Source organism: Pristiophorus japonicus, unplaced genomic scaffold, assembly GCF_044704955.1.
Source record: "Pristiophorus japonicus isolate sPriJap1 unplaced genomic scaffold, sPriJap1.hap1 HAP1_SCAFFOLD_592, whole genome shotgun sequence".
Classification (NCBI taxonomy): Eukaryota; Metazoa; Chordata; class Chondrichthyes; family Pristiophoridae; genus Pristiophorus; species Pristiophorus japonicus.
In genome coordinates, this window is record NW_027254501.1 from 39,745 (window position 1) to 54,592 (window position 14,848).

The following is a 14,848-nucleotide window of genomic DNA, read 5'->3' on the forward strand; positions in this document are numbered from 1 at the left end:
AGGGGAGAGAGAAAGGGGAAGAATAGAGAGAGGGAGAAGGGGAGAATCTGAAATGAAAGGGAAAAGAGAGAGGAGGGAGGGGAGCAGAGAGGGAGTGAGTGAGTGAATGAAGAGGCAGAGGCAGAAGAGAGTGAGTGAGGGAGAGGATAATGAATGAGAGACGGGTGCTCTAACCGCTGAGCTATGGAGCCACCTGCTCTGGGAAAAACAGGGGAAGGAGCAGGAAAGAGAGGGGAAGGGAAAAGAGAGAGTGGAAGGAGTGAGAGAGAGGGGAAGGGGAGAGGGGACGGAAGAGGAAAGAGGGGAGGACGAAGGGGAGAGAGAGGGTGGAATGGAGGGAGAGAGAGGGGAAGGGGAGAATCTAAAAAGAAAGGGAAAAGAGAGAGAGAGAGGAGGAAGAGAGGGGAGGAAAGAGACAGGAGGGGAGGGAAGAGGGAGAGTGAAAAAGCAGAGGGGGAAGGGGAGAGAGGGGGGAGAGAGTGGATAGCGGAGAGAGGGAAGATAGAGGAGGAAGGAGTGTGGAGAGAATGAAAGGGCGAGAGGGGAAATAGGTGAGAGAGAGGGGGGAAGGGGAAAGCGAGAGAGGGAATGAGTGAGAGAAAGGGGGAAATGGAAAGAGAGGAAGGGGAGAGAGAGTGTAGAAAGATAGAAAGAGGGAGAAGGAGTGAGAGAGAGGGGAAGGGGAGAGAGAGAGGTGAGGGAGGGGGAAGGGGGAGAGGGGAATCAGTGAGAGACGGGGAAAGCGAAATAGCAGGAAAAAAGATGTAGAATGCGTCTTCATGGAGAAGGGAGAGAGAGTGTCAGAGAGAAGAGAAGAGGAGAGAAGAGCTTGTTGTTCCAGGGTTGGTCTCAATTGTTTAATATTTATAATTAAAGCCCTCGTTAACTTAAATTCTGAGTAGGTCAATGTAAGATTTGAACCCACTACCCCTGGTTTACTAGACCAGTGTTCTAACCCCTGAGCTATGGAGCCACCTGCTGTTGGAAGAGACAGGGGAAGGAGCAGGAAAGAGACGGGAAGGGAAAAGAGAGCGTGGAAGGAGTGAGAGAGAGGGGAAGGGGAGAAAGATTGGGAAGAGTGGGTAGTGGAGAGTGGGAACAGGAGAGAGAGGGAAGATAGAGGAGGAAGGAGAGAGAGGGGAAGGAGTAGGGAGAGAGTGAAAGTAGAAAGGGAATGGGAGAAAGGGGAACGAGGTGAGAGAGAGAGAGAGGAAGGAGTGAAAGAGAGGGGAGGGAAGTGGAAACAGGGAGGAAGAGAGAGGGGGAGGGGAGAGAGAGAGAGGGGAAGGAGAGAGAGAGTGGGGGGAAGGGGAGAGAGAAGGAGGGGAAGGAGAGAGAGAGAGAGAGAGGGAGGGAGGGGAAGGAGAGAGAGAGAGAGAGGGGAAGGGGAGAGAGAGGGGAAGGGGAGAAAGAGGGAGGAGAGGGAGAGGGAGAGGGAAGGGGAAAGAGAGGGAGGGAAAGGAGAGAGAGAGTGAGGGGGAAGGGGAAAGAGAGAGAGGGGAAGGAGAGAGAGAGAGAGAGGGGAATGGGAGAGAGAGAGAGAGAGAGAGAGAGAGAGAGAGGAAGGGACTAGAGAGAGAGAGGGGAAGGGGAGAGAGAGGGATTAGGGGAGAGAGAGAGAGGTGAAGGGGAGAGAGAGAGAGAGAGGGGAAGGGGAGAGAGGGAAGGGGAGAGGGAGAGAGGATAATGGGTGAGAACGGAAGGGGAGAGTAAGAAATGGACGGGGAGAGAGTGGAAGGGGAAAGAGAGGGAGGTGAAGGGGAGAGAGAGTGTGGAAGAGACCAAGAGAGGCGAAGGAGTGAGGGAGGTGGGGAAAGTGAAAGAGAGGTTAAGAGGACTGAGAGAGAGGGGAAGGGGAGAGAGGGATGAGGCAGGGGACAGAGACGGGAAGGGGAGAGAGAGGGAGAAGGGGAGAATCCAAAAATAAAGAGTAAAGAGAGAGAGAGAGAGGAGAAAGAGGGGGAGGGGAGGGAAGAGGGAGAGGGAAAAGGCAGAGGGGGAAGGGGAGAGAGGGCGGAGAGAGAGTGGTGGGAAGGGGAGAGAGAGAGGGAGATGTGGAGGGGATGGAGGGCGAGGGGAATGAGTGACGTACGGGGAAAGTGAGATAGCGGGAAGGGGAGAGAGTGAGGGGAAGGAGTGAGAAAGGGGGGAATGAGAGACAGGGAGGAAGAGAGAGGGGAAGTGGAGAGAGAGAAGGGGGAGGGGAAAGAGATCTCGGATAAGGGGAATGAGATAGTGGAAGTGAGGGAGAGAGAGGGGAATGAGTCAGAAAGAGAGGGGAAGGGGAAAGAGAGAGGGGGAAGAGGAGATCGGGAGAAAGAGGAGAGAGAAAGGGGGTGGGGAAAGAGAGGGAAGGGACAGAGAGAGTGTGGAATGGGGAAGAGAAGGGAAGAGGAGAAATGGGAAGGAGAGAGATGGAGAAGGGGAAATGAATGGCAAAAGAAAGATGGAGTGGGAAAGTGATGCGGCAGAAAGGTGAAAGATAGTGGATAATAAATGAAAGACAAGTATTTAAATACTAAACTAACTTTGAATAGGCCCCAGTGAGATTTGAACCCACGACCCCTGGTTTACAAGACCAGTGCTCTAACCCCTGAGCTATGGAGCCACCTGCTCTGGGAAAGATAGGGGAAGGAGCAGGAAAAGAGAGGGGAAGGGAAAAGAGAGAGTGGAAGGAGTGAGAGAGAGAGGGGGAAGGGGAGACAGTGAGGAAAAGAGAGGGGAAAGGGAGAAAAAGTGGAGGTGGGGAGGGAAGGAAAGAGAGGGGCTGGGAGAGGGAAAGGGCAGAGGGGTTGAGAGAGTGGGGGAGTGGATAGAGAGAGGGAAGATAGAGGAGGAAGGAGAGGGGAGAGAATGAAATTAGAGAAGGAAGGGAAGGCAGAGATGGGGGGCAAGGGGAGAGAGAGTGGAAAGGGGAGAGAGAGGGGGAAGGGGAGATAGAGAGAGGGGGAAGGGAAATAGAGTGTCGAAGGGGAGAGAGAGAGGGAAGGGGAGATAGAGAGTGGAAGGGGAGAGAGAGGGGGAAGGGGAGATCGAGAGTGGGAAGGGGAGATCGAGAGTGGAAAGGGGAGAGAGGGGGGGAGGGGCGAGAGAGAGGGAAGCGGAGATAGAGAGTGGAAGGGGAGAGAGAGGGGGAAGGGGAGATCGAGAGTGGAAAGGGGAGAGAGAGGGGGAGGGGCGAGAGAGTGGGAAGGGGAGATAAAGAGTGGAAGGGGAGAGAGAGGGGGAAGGAGAGAATCTGAAAAGAACGATACAGCCAGCAGGGGGTGGGGGAGTGAAGAGGCAATAATGAATTAAGAGATGGGAATTTGAATATTAAATTAATTATCGAAAAGCCCAGTGAGATTTGAACTCATGACCTTTGGTTTACAAAACCAGTACTTTAACCATGACCTATGGAGCCACCTACACTAAAAGCAACAGGGGAAGGAGCAGGAAAGAGAGGGGAAGGGAAAAGAGAGAGTGGACTCTGGGTAGGTACCAGCGGATTGGAAAGCAGCATTTGTAACGCCTCTGTTTAAAAAAGGGCGCAGACAAAAGGCAGGTAACAAAAGGCCGGTTAGTTTAACATCTGTACTGGGGAAAATGCTTGAAACTATCATTAAGGAAGAAATAGCGGGACATCTAGATAGGAATAGTGCAATCAAGCAGATGCAGCATGGATTCATGAAGGGGAAATCATGTTTAACTAACTTACTGGAATTCTTTGAGGATATAACGAGCATGGTGGATAGAGGTGTACCGATGGATGTGGTGTATTTAGATTTCCAAAAGGCATTCGATAAGGTGCCACACAAAAGGTTACTGCAGAAGATAGAGGTACGCGGAGTCAGAGGAAATGTATTAGAATGGATAGAGAATTGGCTGGCGAACAAAAAGCAGAGAGTCGGATAAATGGGTCCTTTTCGGGTTGGAAATCGGTGGTTAGTGGTGTGCCACAGGGATCGGTGCTGGGACCACAACTGTTTACAATATACATCGATGACCTGGAAGAGGGGACAGAGTGTAGTGTAACAAAATTTGCAGATGACACAAAGATTAGTGGGAAAGCGGGTTGTGCAGAGGACACAGAGAGGCTGCAAAGAGATTTAGATAGGTTAAGCAAATGGGCTAAGGAATACAATGCCAGAAAATTAACTATGAGAAGACCCCAGTGAGATTTGAACCCACAACCCCTGGTTTACTAGGACAGTGCTCTAACCCCTGAGCCATGGAGCCACCTGCTCTGGGAAAGACAGGGGAAGGAGCAGGAAAGAGAGGGGAAGGGAAAAGACAGAGTGGAAGGAGTGAGAGAGGGGAGAGAGAGAGTGGAGAAGGGGAGAGAGAGGGGAAAGGGAGAGAGAGGGGAAGGCGAGGGAGGGGGTCGGGGGGAGAGGGGAATGAGTGAGAGATGGGGAAAGCGAGATAGTGGGAAAGGGAGAGAGAGGGGTAAAAAGATGTAGAACGGGTTGTGATGGGGAAGGGAGAGAGAGATTTGGAAGGGGAGAGAAAGTGTAAGAGAGACGTGTCGATTAGAGGGGAGCTTGTTGTTCCAGGTTTGATCTGGGAGCTGTTATAATATTAATAATTGAAACCCTTGTTAATTAACAATGAAATTAAATACTAAGTTAATTTTGAATAGGCCCACAGTGAGATTTGAACTCACGACCCATGGTTTACTAGACCAGTGCTCTAAACCCTGAGCTATGGAGCCACCTACTTCAGGAGAAACAGGGGAAGGAGCAGGAAAGAGAGGGGAAGGGAAAAGAGAGAGTGGAAGGAGTGAGAGAGAGGGGGAGGGGGAGAGAGGAGGGAAGGGGAAAGAGAGGGAGAGGAAGGGGAGGGAGAGGGGGGAATGGAGGGAGAGAGAGGGGAAGTGGAGAGAGATGGGAAGGCGAGAATCTAAAAAGAAAGGGAAAAGAGAGAGAGAGAGGATGAAGAGAGGGGAGGAAAGAGACAGGACGGGAGGGAAGAGCGAGAGTGAAAAGCCAGAGGGGGAAGGGGAGAGAGGGGGGAAGAGAGTGGGTAGCGGAGAGAGGGGGAGGGGAGAGAGGGAAGATAGAGGAGTGAGGAGAGAAAGGGGAAGGAGTGCGGAGAGAATGAAAGTCGAGAGGGAAGGGGAGAGAGGGGATATAGGTGAGAGAGAGAGAGGGGAAGGGGAAAGCAAGAGAGGGAAGGAATGAGAGAAAGGGGGGAAGGGAAAGAGAGGAAGGGGTGAGAGTGTGTGGAAGGAGAGAGAGAGGGGGAGGGAGTGAGAGAGAGGGGAAGGGGAGAGAGGGGGAAGGAGAGAGGGTGTGGCGAGGGAGGGGAGAGGGGAATGAGTGAGAGACGGGGAAAGCAAGATCGCGGGAAAAAGATGTTGAACGGGTCGTGATGGCGAAGGGAGAGAGTGCAAGAGAGAAAAGAATCTGCTGTTTTACAGTCATTCTCAGAGCTGTTCAATATTTATGATAAAGGCTGTTATGAATTGACAGTGAATTGAAATACTGAGCTTATTTTGTGTAGGCCCCAGTGAGATTTGAACCCTCGACCCCAGGTTTACTAGACCAGTGCTCTAACCCCTGAGCTATGGAACCACCTGCCCTGGGCTGTGGTTCATTCCCCAGTTAGTGCTGTGTGTTTGAAGAATGAGGAGGGGTCAGTGAAACGCTCAGATTGTGTCTCATCCCCCAGACTCCTGCCTCCGTCTCTTCAATATTCGCCTCTCAACATCGATATATCGGGTCTTTCACGTCGTAAAACATCCCAAGGCAACTCAGTCACACTCTGCTTCAATCTCTCTTTCTCTCTATCTCACTGTCTCTCTCACTCTCTCTCTCTCTCTTTCTTTCTGTCTCTCACCTTCACACTCTGTCTCTCAAGGGGGGGAAGGTAGAGCGGGGGAAGGGGAGAGAGGGGAAGGGGAGAGAGAGGGGTAAATGGGAGAGGTGGGGAGGGGGAGAGTCTGATGTGAAAGGGGAGAGCGAGAGCGAGGGAAAGAGGGAAAGGGATGAGGGAGGGGAGTGGAGACAGGGGAGGCGAGGGAGAAGGAGAGGGAGGCGAGAGAGAGGAGGGGAGAAAATGAAAAGGAAGAGGGAAAGGAGTGAGCGAGAGGGGAAGGGGAGAGAGAGAAGAATACGGAGAGAGATAGGGAGAAGGGAAGCGAGAGAGGGGGAAGAGGAGAGAGAGAGGGTAAGGAGTTGGAAATACAGGGGACGGAGAAGGAGAGAGGGGAAGGGGAAAGAGAGAGAGGAAGAAAGAGGGGCAGGGGAGAGAGAGGGGGGAAAGGGGAAAGAGAGGTTATGGGGAGAGGGGTAAGGAGTGAGAGAGAGAGGGGAAGGGGAGAGAGGGGAAGGGGAGAGAGGGGAACGGGAGAGAGGGGGAAGGGGAGAGAGTTGGAGGGGAGAGTCATTGAAAGCAGCCATGCAGGTGCAGCAAGCAGTGAGGAAGAGGAGAGGGGAAAGGGAGAGAGAGGGAGCGGTGGGGAGGAAAAGGAGGTGACGGGAGAGGGAAGGGGCAGAGGGGTTGAGAGCGCGGAGGAGTGGATCGAGAGAGGGAAGATAGAGGAGGAAGGAGAGGGGAGAGAATGAAATTAGAGAGGGAAGGGGAGAGAGGGCAAGAGAGAGAGAGGCAGAAGGGGAGATGGAGAGTGGAAGGGGAGAGAGGGGGAAGGGGAGAGAGAGGGGAAGGGGAGAGAGTGGGAAGCAGAGAATCGGAAAAGAAAGAGGCAGCCTGGAGGGGCAGGAGAGTGTAGAGACAGAGGCGGAAAAGAGAATAATGAATTAGAGAGGGGAATTTAAATAATAAATTAATTATAAGAAGGCGCCAGTGAGACTTGAACTCACGACCACTGGTTTCCAAGACCAGTGCTCTAACCCCTGAGCTATGGAGTCACCTGCTCTAGAAAAGACAGGGGAAGGAACAGGAAAGAGAGGGAGAAGGGAATAGAGAGAGTGGAAGGAGTGAGAGAGAGGGGGAAGGGGAAAGAGATGGCGAGGGGAGAGAGGGAAAAGGAGAGAGGGGAAGGGGAGAGAAAGAGTGGGGAAGCGGAGAGACGGTCAGGAGAGAGAGGAAGGGGCAGGGGGGAGAGAAAGGAAGGGGAGAGAGAGGGAGAAGGGGAGAATCCGAAAAGAAAGGGTAAAGAGAGAGAGGAGGAAGAGAGGGGAGGGGAGGGGAGGGAAGAGGGAGAGGGAAAGGGAGAGTGGAAGCGAGGGTGGAGAGAGTGGGGAGTGGAGAGTGGGGACAGGAGAGAGAGGGAAGATAGAGGAGGAAGGAGAGATAGGGGAAGGAATGGGGAGAGAGTGATAGTAGAAAGGGAAGGGGAGAGAGGGGAAAGAGGTGAGAGAGAGAGGGGAAGGAGTTAGAGAGAGAGGAAGGGGAGAGAGAGGGGAGGGAAGTGGAGACAGGGAGGAAGAGAGAGGGGATGGGAGAGAGAGTGTGGAAGGGGAGAGAGAGTGTGAGGGAAGAGAGAGGGGGAAGGAGTGAGAGAGAGGGGGAGGGGAGAGAGAGGGAGAAGAAACATAGAAACATAGAAATATAGAAATAGGTGCAGGAGTGGGCCATTCGGCCCTTCGAGCCTGCACTGCCATTCAATAAGATCATGGTTGATCATTCATCTCAGTACCCCATTCCTGCTTTCTCTCCATTCCCCTTGATTCCCTTAGCATATCTAACTCCTTCTTGAATATATCCAATGAACTGGCCTCAACAACTCTCTGCGGCAGGGAATTCCACAGGTCAACAACTCTCTGAGTGAAGAAGTTTCTCCTTATCTCAGTCCTAAATGGCCTACCCCTTGTCCTTAGACTCTGTCCCCTGGTTCTGGACTTCCCCAACATCGGGAACATTCTAACCGCATCTAACCTGTCCAGTCCCGTCAGAATCTTATACGTTTTTATGAGATCCCCTCTCATCCTTCTAAACTCCCGTGTATAAAGGCCCAGTTGCTCCAGTCTCTCCTCATATGTCAGTCCAGCCATCCCGGGAATCAGTCTGGTGAACCTTCGCTGCACTCCCTCAATAGCAAGAATGTCCTTCCTCAGATTAGGAGACCAAAACTGAACACAATATTCCCGGTGTGGCCTCACCAAGGCCCTGTACAACTGCAGTAAGACCTCTCTGCTCCTATACTCAAATCCCCTAACTGTGAAGGCCAACATACCATTTGCCTTCTTCACCACCTGCTGTACCTGCATGCCAACTTTCAATGACTGATGTACCATGACACCCAGGTCTCGTTGCACCTCCCCTTTTCCTAATCTGTCACCATTCAGATAATATTCTGTCTTCGTGTTTTTGCCCCCAAAGTGGATAACCTCACATTTATCCACATTATACTGCATCTGCCATGCATTTGCCCACTCACCTAACCTGTCCAAGTCACCCTGCAGCCTCTTAGCGTCCCCCTCACAGCTCACACCGCCACCCAGCTTAGTGTCATCTGCAAACTTGGAGATATTACACTCAATTCCTTCATCCAAATCATTGATGTATATTGTAAAGAGCTGGGGTCCCAGCACTGAACCCTGCGGCACTCCACTAGGGAGGGGGCAGGGGAGAGAGAAAGGGAGGGGAGAGAGAGGGAGAGGGGGAAAGAGAGGTAGGGGAAGGCGAGAGAGTGGGGAAGGGAGGGAGAGAGGGTGGGGAAGGGAGTTGGGGAAGGTGCAAGAGAGGTTAAGAGGAGTGATGTGGAAGGAGTGAGAAAGAGTGGGGGAAGGGGAGAGACGGGAATGGGAGAAAGTTGGGAAAGAGAGTGAGGGAGGAGGCAGGGGAGAGGGAAAGGGGAAGGATAGAGAGGGGGAGAAGGGGAGAATCTGAAATGAAAGGGAAAAGAGAGAGGAGTGAGGGGAGCAGAGAGGGAGGAGGGAGAGAGGGTGAGGCGAGGGAGGAGGATGAATGAGAGACGTGGAAAGAGAGATAGCATGAAAGGGAGGGAGGGATAAAAAGATGTCGAACTGGTCGTGATGGGGAAGAAAGAGAGAGAGAGTGTAGCCTGTAGTTTCAGGGTTGGTCTTGTTGCTATTTAATATTTATAATTAAACATCTTGTTAATTGACAGTGAATTTAAATATTGAGCTAATTTTGAGTCGGCCCCAGTGAAATTTGAACCCACGACCCCTGGTTTACTTGACCAGTGCTCTAACCCCTGAGCTATGGAACCACCTGCCCTGGGCTGTGTCATTCCCCAGTTAGTGCTGTGTGTTTGAAGAATGAGGAGGGGTCAATGAAACGCTCAGATTGTGTCTCATCCCCCAGACTCCTGCCTCCGTCTCTTCAATATTCGCTTCTCAACATCGATATATCGGGTCTTTCACGTAGTAAAACATCCCAAGGCAACTCAGTCACACTCTGTCCCAATCTCTCTGGATCTCTGTCTCTCTCAATCTCACTCTCTTTCTTTCTGTCTCTCACCTTCTCACTCTGTCCCTCGAGGGGGGAAGGTAGAGCGGGGGATGGGGAGAGAGGGAGAAGGGGAGAGAGAGGGGGGGAATGGGAGAGAGAGGGGGGCAATTGGAGAGGTGGGGAGGGGGTGAGTCTGATGGGAAAGGGGAGAGCGAGAGCGAGGGAAGCAGAGAAAGGGATGAGGGAGGGGAGTGGAGACAGGGGAGGCGAGGGAGAAGGAGAGGGAGGCGAGAGAGAGGAGGGGAGAAAATGAAAAGGAAGAGGGGAAGGAATGAGTGAGAGGGGAAGGGGAGAGAGAGGGAGGAAGAAAGAGGGGCAGGGGAGAGAGAGGTGTGGAAAGGGAAAATAGAGGTTAAGGGGAGAGGGGCAAGGAGTGAGAGAGAGAGGGGAAGGGGAGAGGGGGAAGGAGAGAGGGTGAGAGGAGAGTCATTGAAAGCAGCCATGCAGGTGCAGCAAGCAGTTAGGAAGGCAAATGGTACGTTGGCCTTCATTGTAAAAGGGTTTGAGTACAGGAGCAAGGATGTCTTACTCCAGTTATATCGGGCCTTGGTGAGACCACACCTGGAGTATTGTGCACAGTTTTGGTCTCCTTGCCGAAAAAGATGTACAACAGGACATGATGGGGAAGGCGGAAAGATGAGAGCCTTTTGTTTCAGGGTCGGTCTCAGAATTGTTTAATATCATAATACTTACAAAGCACTAGTTAATTGAAATACTCAGCTAGTTTTGAATAGGCCCCAGTGAGATTTGAACCCACAACCCTGGGGTTACTAGACAAGTGCTCTAACCCCTGAGCTATGGAGCTACCTGCCCTGGGAAAGTCAGGGGAAGGAGCAGGGAAAAGAGAGAGTGGAAGGAGTAAGAAAGAGAGGAAGGAGTGAGAGAGAATAGGGAAGGGGAGAGAGATGCGAAGGCAAGAGAGAGGAGGCAGGGGAGAGAATCTGAAAAGAGGGCAGGTGGGATAGAGGCAGAGAGTGATTTGGAAGGGGAGAGAGAGTCGGGTGTGAGGGGAGCCTGTTGTTCCAGGGTCGGTCTCAGAGCTGTTTAATATTTATAATTAAAGCTCTTGTTAATTGACAGTGAATTTAAATACGGAGCTAATTTTGAGTAGGCCCCAGTGAGATTTGAACTCACGACCCCTGGTTTACGAGACCAGTGCTCCAACCCCTGAACTATGGAGCCACCTATTCTGGGAAAATTGGGGAAGGAGCAGGAAAGAGAGGGCAAGGGAAAAGAGAGAGTGGAAGGAGTGAGAGAGAGGGGAAGGAGAGAGAGGCGGGGGAAGGGCGTACAGGGAGGAAGAGAGAGGGTGTTGGGGAGAGAGAGTGGGAGAGGGGACGGGAGAGGGAAAGGGAGAGTGAAAAGGCAGAGGGGGTGAGAGAGTGGGTAGTGGAGAGAGGGGATGGGATAGAGAGAGGGATGATAGAGAAGGAAGGAGAGAGAGGGGAAGGAATGGGGAGAGAATTAAAATAGAGAGTGAAGGGGAGAGAGGGGGAAGGAGTGACAGAGAGTGGGAAGGAGTGACAGAGAGTGGGAAGGGGAGAGAGAGACGGGGAGGGGAAAGAGGGGTAAGGGACGGGAAGACAGAGAGTGGAAGGGGAGAGAGAGGGGGAGAGGGAGAGAGGGAGGAAGGGGAGAGAGATAAAGAACGGGAGAGAGGGGGAAGGGGAAAGAGAGAGAGGGGATGGACAGAGAGAAAGCTTGGAAGGGGGTGAGAGAGAGGGGAAGGTGTGTGAGAGAGGGGAGGGGATAGAGCTTAAGGGAAGAGAAAGGGGAAGGAGTGAGAGAGATGGGGAAGGGGAGACAGGAAGGGAGAGAGAATGGGGATGGGGAGGGAGGGCAGGAAACAGAGGGGACGGGAGAGAGAAAGAGCAGAGGGGTTGAGAGAGTGGGGGAGTGGATAGAGAGAGGGAAGAGAATGAAATTAGAGCGGGAAGGGGAGAGAGTGGAAGAGGGAGAGATCGAGAGTGGAAGGGGAGAGAGAGGGGGAAGGGGAGATAGAGAGTGGAAGGGGAGAGAAGGGGGGAAGGAGAGAGAGAGGGGGAAGGGGAGAGAGAGTGAGAGAGGGGAAGGATACACTTGCCATAGAGGAATGCAGGGAAGGTTCATCAGACTGATTGCTGGGATGGCAGGACTGTGGTATGAGGAGAGATTGGGTCGACTGGGCCTGTATTCACTGGAGTTGAGAAGAATGAGAGGGGATCTGATTGAAACGTATAAAATTCTGACGGGGTTGGACAGACTGGATTTAAATACTAAACTAATTTTGAGTCGGCCCCAGTGAGAGGAGGGAAGGGGAAAGAGGGGGAGAGGAAGGGGTGAGAGAGGGTGGAATGGAGGGAGAGAGAGGGGAAGGGAAAAGAGATCGCGGAAGGAGTGAGCGAGAGGGGCAGGAGAGCAAGGGAGGGGGCAGGGGAGAGAGAAAGGGAGGGTAGAGAGAGGGAGATCGGGAAAGAGAGGTAGGGGAAGGTGAGAGAGTGGGGAAGGGAGGGAGGGAGGGTGGGGAAGGGATTTGGGGAAGGTGAAAGAGAGGTTCAGAGGAGTGGTGTAGAAGGAGTGAGAGAGAGTGGGGGAAGGGGAGAGACGGGAATAGGAGAAAGTTGGGAAAGAGAGTGAGGGATGAGGCAGGGGAGAGAGAAAGGGGAAGGTTAGAGAGAGGGAGAAGGGGAGAATCTGAAATGAAAGGGAAAAGTGAGAGAAGGGAGGGGAGCAGATAGGGAGGAGGGAGAGAGTGTGAGGGATGAATGAGGGACGTGGAAAGAGAGATAGCGGGAAAGGGAGAGAGGGATAAAAAGATGTAGAACTGGTCGTGATGGGGAAGAAAGAGAGAGAGAAGCCTGTCGTTCCAGGGTTGGTCTCAGAGTGATTTAATATTTATAATTAAAGTCCTTGTTAATTGACAGTGAATTTAAATACTGAGCAGGCCCCAGTGAGATTTGAACCCACGACTCCTGGTTTACTAGACCAGTGCTCTAACCCCTGAGCTATGGAACCACCTGCTCTGGGCTGTGGGTCATCCCCCAGTTAGTGCTGTGTGTTTGAAGAATGAGGAGGGGTCAGTGAAACGCTCAGATTGTGTCTCATCCCCCAGACTCCTGCCTCCGTCTCTTCAATATTCACCTCTCAACATCGATATATCGGGTCTTTCACGTAGTAAAACATCCCAAGGCAACTCAGTCACACTCTGCCTCAATCTCTCTTTCTCTCTGTCTCTCTCAATCTCACTCTCTTTCTTTCTGTCTCTCACCTTCTCACTCTGTCCCTCGAGGGGGGAAGGTAGAGCGGGGGAAGGGGAGAGAGCGGGGGAATGGGAGAGAGAGGGGGCAATGGGAGAGGTGGGGAGGGGGAGAGTCTGATGGGAAAGGGGAGAGCGAGAGCGAGGGAAGGAGGGAAAGGGATGAGGGAGGGGAGTGGAGAGAGGGGAGGCGAGGGAGAAGGAGAGGCTGGCGAGAGAGAGGAGGGGAGAAAATCAAAAGGAAGAGGGGAAGGAATGAGTGAGAGGGGAAGGGGAGACAGAGGGAGGAAGAAAGAGGGGCAGGGAAAAGAGAGGGGTGGAAAACTTGGAAGGGGGAGAGAGAGGGGAAGGTGTGTGAGAGAGGGGAGGGGATAGAGCTTAAGGGGAGAGAAAGGGGAAGGAGTGAGAGAGATGGGGAAGGGGAGATAGGGAGGAAGAGAGAGGGGAAAGGGAGAGAGAGTGAGAATGGGGAAGGAGGGCAGGAAAGAGAGGGGATGGGAGAGAGAAAGGGCAGAGGTTTTGAGAGAGTGGGGGAGTGGATAGAGAGAGGGAAGAGAATGAAATTAGAGCGGGAAGGGGAGAGAGGGGAAGAGGGGGAGATCGAGAGTGGAAGGGGAGAGAGGGGGGGAAGGGGAGATAGAGAGTGGAAGGGGAGAGGGGGGGGGGGGAGGGGAGAGAGAGTGAGAGAGGGGAAGGAGTTAGAGAGAGAGGAAGGAGTGAAAGAGAGGGGAGGGAAGTGTAGACAGGGAGGAAGAGAGAGGGGAAAGGAAGAGAGAGAGGGGAAGGGAAAGAGAGGGAGGGGAAGGGGAGAGAGAGTGTGGAAGAGGAGAGAGAGTGTGAGGGAAGAGAGAGGGGGAAGGAGTGAGAGAGAGGGGGAGAGGAGAGAGAGGGAGAAGAAACATAGAAATATAGAAAATAGGTGCAGGAGTAGGCCATTCGGCCCTTTGAGCCTGCACCTCCATTCGATAAGATCATGGTTGATCATTCCCTCAGTACCCCTTTCCTGCTTTCTCTCCATATCCTTTGATCCCTTTAGCCGTAAGGGCCATATCTAACTCCCTCTTGAATATATCCAATGAACTGGCCTCAACAACTCTCTGCGGCAGGGAATTCCACAGGTTAACAACTCTCTGAGTGAAGAAGTTTCTCCTCATCTCAGTCCTAAATGGCCTACCCCTTATCCTAAAACTGTATCCCCTGATTCTGGACTTCCCCAACATCGTGATCAATCGACCCGCATCGAACCTGTCCAGTCCCATCAGAATCTTGTATGTTTCTTTGAGATCCACTCTCATCCTTCGAAACTCAAATAAATAAAGGCCCAGTTGATCCAGTCTCTCCTCATATGTCAGTGCAGTCATCCCGGGAATCAGTCTTGGAGCTGTTTAATATTTATAATTAAAGCTCCTGTTAATTGACAATGAACTTAAATACTGAGCTAACTTTGAGTAGGCCCCAGTGAGATTTGAACCCACGACCCCTGGTTTAACGAGACAGGGCTCTAACCCCTGAGCTATGGAGCCACCTGCTGTGGGGTATGGGTCATTCCCCAGTTAGTGCTGTGTGTTTGAAGAATGAGGAGGGGTCAGTGAAACGCTCAGATTGTGTCTCATCCCCCAGACTCCTGCCTCCGTCTCTTCAATATTCACTTCTCAACATCGATATATCGGGTCTTTCACGTAGTAAAACATCCCAAGGCAACTCAGTCACACTCTGTCCCAATCTCTCTGTCTCTCTTTCTTTCTGTCGCTCACCTTCACACTCTGTCTCTCAAGGGGGGAAGGTAGAGCGGGGGAAGGGGAGAGAGGGAGAAGGGAGAGAGGGGGGGAATGGGAGAGAGAGGGGGGAATGGGAGAGGTGGGGAGGGGGAGAGTCTGATGGGGAAGGGGAGAGCGAGAGCGAGGGAAGGAGGGAAAGGGAGGAGGGAGGGGAGTGGAGACAGGGGAGGGCAGGAAGAAGGGGAGGGAGGCGAGAGAGAGGAGGGGAGAAAATTAAAAGGAAGAGGGGAAGGAATGAGTGAGAGTGAAGGCTGTGGAGGCCAAGTCACTGAATATATTTAAGAGGGAGACAGATAGATTTCTAGACACAAAAGGCATCAAGGGGTAAGGGGAGAAAGCGGGAATATGGTGTTGGGATAGAGGATCAGCCATGATCATATTGAATGGTGGTGCAGGCTCGAAGGGCCGAATGGCCTGCTCCTGCTCCCATTTTCTATGTTTTTGTGTTTCTATGAATGAGTGAGAGATGGGGAAA

General features: G+C 52.5%; 4 non-coding genes across 4 annotated transcripts; all 4 read right to left on the bottom strand.

Moving 5' to 3' along the window:
• Nucleotides 1-2,535: 2,535 nt before the first annotated feature.
• On the bottom strand, nt 2,536-2,608 carry trnat-ugu (transfer RNA threonine (anticodon UGU)). Its single transcript has one exon. It is a non-coding gene; the product is annotated as a tRNA-Thr (tRNA).
• A 4,170-nt stretch (nt 2,609-6,778) lies between these two features.
• Nucleotides 6,779-6,854, bottom strand: trnap-ugg (transfer RNA proline (anticodon UGG)). Its single transcript has one exon. It is a non-coding gene; the product is annotated as a tRNA-Pro (tRNA).
• A 3,615-nt stretch (nt 6,855-10,469) lies between these two features.
• Nucleotides 10,470-10,542, bottom strand: trnat-cgu (transfer RNA threonine (anticodon CGU)). Its single transcript has one exon. It is a non-coding gene; the product is annotated as a tRNA-Thr (tRNA).
• Nucleotides 10,543-12,281: 1,739 nt separating this feature from the next.
• Nucleotides 12,282-12,354, bottom strand: trnat-agu (transfer RNA threonine (anticodon AGU)). The gene has a single exon. It is a non-coding gene; the product is annotated as a tRNA-Thr (tRNA).
• Nucleotides 12,355-14,848: the final 2,494 nt, after the last annotated feature.